This window comes from Podarcis cretensis, assembly GCF_951804945.1.
Source record: "Podarcis cretensis genome assembly, chromosome: 7".
NCBI lineage: Eukaryota > Metazoa > Chordata > Lepidosauria > Squamata > Lacertidae > Podarcis > Podarcis cretensis.
The window spans coordinates 24,024,980-24,031,194 of record NC_137176.1 but is presented as its reverse complement, the minus strand read 5'-3'; the positions used below and the strand labels follow the sequence as shown (position 1 = coordinate 24,031,194).

The window sequence follows — 6,215 nt, the reverse complement described above, 5'->3', positions numbered from 1 at the left end:
AGTCTCTACAGCCACAGCAGGTGCTGTAACTCTCCAATGGTTTGACCTCACTCCTGAAGGCACATTCCTCCATTGTCTCCCAAGAAAGAGGGATGCCAACAAGTCAGATATAAATATTTATTGCAATATGACAAAGTATAAATATGTAATGTAAAAATGAAAGGGAAGGGGGCTCTTCCATGCCACTTTTGAAAATTGGCTCGACATGTTGCTAAGCGAAACTTCCGCTTTGAATCAAATATCCTTCTAACACTTCTTGAAGTGTTCCTGCCGCTGAATCCGTGGAAATTTAAATCCATGCAAAACTGAGTAAATAACAAAGAGCATGCTGAGTAATTTTAAAATTTAGAGGCTATGGGAGAAGATGAAAGAAACATTATTTTGCTATTGCTGTTTGAACAAGGGAATTTTGTGTGCTTCAAGCTATTTACACATTCCCCTACAATGAAAACTTTGTGTTTATATATATCGGAGGGGCTTATCTCTTCAATATACTTCACCCGCCTTCCTGCAGGATTGAAATGGAGAAAGGGTTACAGGTTATTCAAATGACAGAGCTCAGGAAACAATAGAGAAGAGAATGAAGACACAACTGTTTTAGCCCTTCATGAGGTTTCCAGTAGCGCAGTTTGTTTTCCACTATTCTCCCCACCCCCTCTTTCCACTCTGACTGCCTCTCCTTAATATCTGCGCAGGAAAAAAAGAAGTGGCCGTCTTGCTCATGGTGATAAAAACTTTGCTGTGGCTTTTCTATGCAGGGAACCAGTAGGAAGTATTCGTTCTTTCGAAAGCAGGAGCAAGCTTGGTGACTTTTGCTTTTTTTATTATTATTAAAGCCCAATCGACAGGAGCTAAAATGCTACAGGGGGAAATCATCATCATTAACATTTCATCTTAACCTTTACTTACCTGTTCCTGTCATTTTTTTTTTTTAACAGCCATTTTCACACACCCTTCACTTTATTAAGTTTTTGATTTGGAGAGTCGGTAGAAATTACAGGATGAAAATGTATCATTATTCATGCCGCAGAACTTTTCCGACAAAGCTAACAGAAGCGGGCTGCCTCTTCTGTGCTTTTGTTCTGTGTGAATAAGATGGAATTGAGGTCATTGTTGTCTCTACCCCTTGAATACCCTCCCCTCCCCCCCAGTGGGTTTCAAAATACTAAAATAAAGCCACAAATGATGGTTAGCCCCAAGGAACCATAAAACAAATGCATACATATATAAAAATGGCTAACAATAGAAGGAATTTATGTTGTCGTAAAATATAACTTATGTTACTGAAATGTCATGGAGCCAACAATGGAGAAAAGCTTTCAAGGCCCCATGTCCGCAGGCAAGAATATCGCTAGACACCTGCATGAAGGTGGCGAAGCAATCATATTATCTTGAATGGTTAAAGCTCCCGATCAAAGTTCAGAGATGAATGCTGATTCTTATGTGGCCAAAAGGGCAGCATCGATGCCAAGAAGCATTGGGCCTAGCGGAATCCCAAGGTTTGCAGAAATACAAAGCATCTGTGGAGTCGGACCTTTTTGGACTGAGCATGCTCAGTGGCCACAGAAAGCTGACAGATTGTTGGAGGGGGAAATGGAAAACTGGGCAGGTGGAGAAAATGGAATGGAGTGTTGTGGTGGAAAGGATTGCTGACTGACTGGCAAGAGGAAAACAGGAGCACCTCACACTGCAATGTTTTGTTGTTGTTCCCATTTGCTCCACCCTATTTCCTACTAGGGACGCTGGTGGCGCTGTGGTCTAAACCACAGATTGGAAGGTCGGCGGTTTGAATCCCCACGACGGGGTGAGCTCCCATTGCTCGGTCCCTGCTCCTGCCAACCTAGCAGTCCGAAAGCATGTCAAAGTGCAAGTAGATAAATAAGTACTGCTCCGGTGGGAAGGTAAACGGCGTTTCCGTGCGCTGCTCTGGTTCGCCAGAAGCGGCTTAGTCATGCTGGCCACATGACCTGGAAGCTGTACACTAGCTCCCTGGGCCAATAAAGCAAGATGAGCGCCGCAACCCCAGAGTCGGCCACGACTAGACCTAATGGTCAGGGGTCCCTTTACATTTACCTTTATTTCCTACTAATCAGTGGTCTGATTTAGGCATCCCAGCCAATTTCAACGACAGCAATAATACTTTAAAAAATACTTGGCAGTTCTTTGAATCATAGAATCATAGAGCTGCAAGCGACCTTGAGGGTTATGTAGTTCAAACCCCTAGGATGGAGGCATCTCAACTAAATCAACCTCTGCTTACAAACCTCAAAGGAAGGAGAATCCACCACTTCTTGTGGGAGTCTCTTTCGCTGTCCAACTGCTTTTATTGTCAGAAAGTTCTTCCTGGTGCTTAGCTGCAATCTCTTTTCTATAGCAAAGTTATTTGTTAGGTACGAAGCAAGCAATCTGAATTGTGGGTTAAACCACAGAGCCTAGGACTTGCTGATCAGAAGGTCGGCGGTTCGAATCCCCGCGATGGGGTGAGCTCCTGTTGCTCGGTCCCTGCTCCTGCCAACCTAGCAGTTCGAAAGCACGTCAAAGTGCAAGTAGATAAATAGGTACCGCTCCGGCGGGAAGGTAAACGGCATTTCCGTGCGCTGCTCTGGTTTGCCAGATGCGGCTTAGTCATGCTGGCCACATGACCCAGAAGATGTACGCCGGCTCCCTCGGCCAATAAAGCGAGATGAGCGCCGCAACCCCAGAGACGGTCACGACTGGCCCTAATGGTCAGGGGTCCCTTTACATTTTAAGCAAGCAATCTGAATAAAAAACATTGCTAAAAACAGTAACCTGAGGGAAGGGGGGGGGCAGAAAAAGTCACCTATTACAACATGGAACTAGAGAACTAGGAGGTCTTCCAAGTGTCACCTTTAAAAACCTGGCAAGAGATAACAATGGAAAGTGACAATTGCTATGCAGAGAAACTCCCATTAACCTGAATGGCCTGGGGGGACATCTAGAGCATTTGGATAATTAGGTCACTTTAAATAGAAAGGACTATTAGAAGAGGCTGACTATGTTCACACAAACAGTGTGAAAACAAATAAGCATGTAATTAGATAAACCTAGTTGAAGCTATCTTGAAAGGCTCGGAAATGATGCGCTGGAAACTTTTCTAAAAATGGATGCTCAGCGAAGGCTGCATTCCCAGTCATACTTACTTGAAAGAAAGGGCTTGTGCTCAGGTGAGGTTTGACAAAAAATAAATAAAATAAAATAAAATAAAATAAAATAAAATAAAATAAAATAAAATGCTGTGCTGTGCTGTTGTTTAAGAAAAGCAATTTTTTTAAAGGAAATACTGTCCAAAAAACAAAACATCCTTCCTTGTGACTGATTTTACTTAATGCATTTCTAATCTATCATTTATCATAACGTCCCGAGGCAGGTTACTAAGAGACTTAAAGACCAATGACGCTTAACTCAAAGGTAATTTAAGTACATGACTAGGCATAGGACAGGAGCCTCCGTGATGTGGGAAGACACAAATGCAGGCCACTTATACTCAGATTGCCAGAGTGTACAGTTTTAATTTTCCTAAAACAAAATTTCTTGGCTGATAATGACTGGCGTGTTTGCTGTTCTTCACGCCCGCTGTTGAAACATTTCCAGGCCGCTTTCACTGCACCTGTTGTGAAGAGAATTGGCTTCAGTCCAATGACTCAGACTGTACAGGAGATTATAGGTACACACATATATGCAGGTAATAATAACAACAAAGGTAGCAGATTGAGTGTGTATAACATTTTCATACTGCAGCTGACAGGTTTGTGTGTGAGCAGAAGGAAGTTGTGTCCTTTCCATGGATATCAGGCAGACATGTTTAAAATGCAGCAAAGGACACAGGAAAATAGGGTGCAAGGCAGGGTTGGCCCAAGATGGCACCGCCTTCCCTCCCAAGGAAGAAGGGGTGAGTGAAGATCTATATCATGGAAAAAGGGGGGATCTTGCCACCTGAGGCGGTTGCTTCACTTTGCCTCATGGGTGGGCCGGTCCTGATGGAAGATATGAACAAGGCTGCATTTGCCCTGTGGTACAATTTTGCAGGTTAAAATAAATTGCACATGCCGTGCATGGATAAATAAAGTTTGTCTAGCTGATTATAAATGAAATATTGGATTTTCTTGGAACTCAAAACGCTGGGACAATTTTACTGGTGGAGGAAAATAAACGAAAGGGGTTCTGGAGAATTGGGACAGCATGAAGTCATGAATTAAGCTCCTCTAGAAGGGATAGGGGACCACGCAGAACAAATGCGCTCTTTATTCCTGCGCAGTGGAAGCCTCTTCCAAAGTCCCTGTTCTGACCTTTCCAAGGAAACTGTTCACACATTTATGATTTATTTCTGCAACCATGTGGACTAGAAGCATATTCTTCCTTTAAAGAGGGAAGGAAGAGATTCCTGCGATGCCAAATTCTTTTTCCATACCAGGTTCAAGATACCCCATCTTTGGTTCTGAATATCAATCTCTCACCAGACTGGAAATGAATAAATACATTGTTTTCTTTATTTTACATTGGTCCCACAGGCGTTTTGGGGAGGGGAATTTGGTAGCTTGTACTAACATTGGCACAATGCACAGCAGAGCAGAGCAGCAATTGCCCACAGCTTGTACTTTTTGTACTCTTTCTAAGACAAATGGGCAGTGATTTTCCTTGGAATACTCCGTTTGCAGATTTGCTGCAGTGATTCTTACAAGCCCTCAATACAAAGAGAAGAATGGGGGGTATTATAAAGAGAGAGAATGAAGGCAATCAGTGAAAGCATGAATTATGTTGCACAAGAGCACCACAAGTTCCACCAATTGCTAGTGAAACATATTTCTTTACACAAAGTAAAGCGACAGGGCACACAGCGCTGTGTAATTTAAAAGTTGGGTCTAGACACAATTGGCACACATAGCTTAACTATTCACAACCTAAACACCCTGACACACAGTGATTATCTACTTACTGTTAAATTCAAGACAACCACACCTACTTAACTTTGCATGGAGTATACTTGATTTGAACAAGTTCTAGGAGAAATTGAGCTCCTGGATTGCTGGTAGTTCAAACTGTTCTATTATACTGGTGCGTTTCCAGACACAAGCCCTATTGGATTAAACAGACAGAGGACAGTGGCCCATTGTTCTACAGCCAGTGAGAGTCCAAACAGAGGTATAAATAAAAACAGCATTTCCAAATTGTTTCTTCACGTTTGTTTCAGGACTTAGGCTGACTACACATATCACTTGCAGTATCCAAACAGCGTATTGGGCATCTATCCAAAACAGAGGTTCCCAAATTTATTTGGCCCACTGCCCCTTTTTCAGAAAAGAAAATTGCTCAGAGGCCCCCTGGAAAGCTATCTTCTTTAAGCAAACAAACAGAAAGATGCAGTGACAAATTTGCGTCTGCGATTTTGACCATTGATCGGTTATATCTGGCATTTTGTGTGTTTATTTGAAAAATAAAGTAACCACGATGACTTTAACTCTATGTTACATCAGTAAGCATAATTAAACAACAGATGAAACATGTATGAATGCTTTTTCAAAATTCTCTTCTTTCTTTATGCTTCCACCAACCTGCCCCCCAACCCCCCCAATTACACCTGAGGCTACTACTGCCTCCCTGGATCATTCCAGTGCCCCCCCCCCCAGGGTGGTATCACCCACTTTGGAAAACACTGGTCTAAAAGAAATAGGGAAAATATAGCTACCTAGATGATGTTTGAATGATTCTTCAGAAAAGCTGGGAAAGTTGGTGTCTCAGAGAGCTGTGAAGTTTAGGGTTAATAAAATGCCTAAAATGTTTAAGTTTGGCCTTTTGTTGCACTCATAGTCACCAACATTTCTTCAACCCTTTCTTTCTCTTCCTTTCTTCCTAACAGTGTAATCCTGGGCTGAATTTAGACACATCAAAAACGCGATTCAGTTAAACTCGTTGTAAACTTCATAAAGGGAAAGCCCATTGGCAAAAGGTGGGACTCCACAGCGCCATCTGGTGTCACAGTGTTATAATGCATATAAAGCATTTTTTTCTCTACCAATGTAGCTGAGTCCCTAAACACAGGAAGGTGATGCAAGTTACAACATCTTAAGTTAAGTCAATGTGAAGTATGTCCATTCAGGAAGCTCTGGGAAGGGCAAATGGTGTGGGAAGGTTCAGGGTGGCAGGAGAGGTTATATTGTTTATTAATATCCTTCCTAACTTGTGCTAGCAAGTTCCTT

The 6,215-nt window shown here is 42.4% G+C and overlaps 1 long non-coding RNA gene across 1 annotated transcript; it reads right to left on the bottom strand.

Annotated features, from left to right (window-relative positions):
* Positions 1-3,510: 3,510 nt before the first annotated feature.
* Positions 3,511-5,553, bottom strand: LOC307220969. Its single transcript, XR_013841233.1, has 2 exons — positions 5,410-5,553; positions 3,511-5,347 (listed from the first exon to the last, which is right to left on the bottom strand). It is a non-coding gene; the product is annotated as an uncharacterized lncRNA (long non-coding RNA).
* Positions 5,554-6,215: the final 662 nt, after the last annotated feature.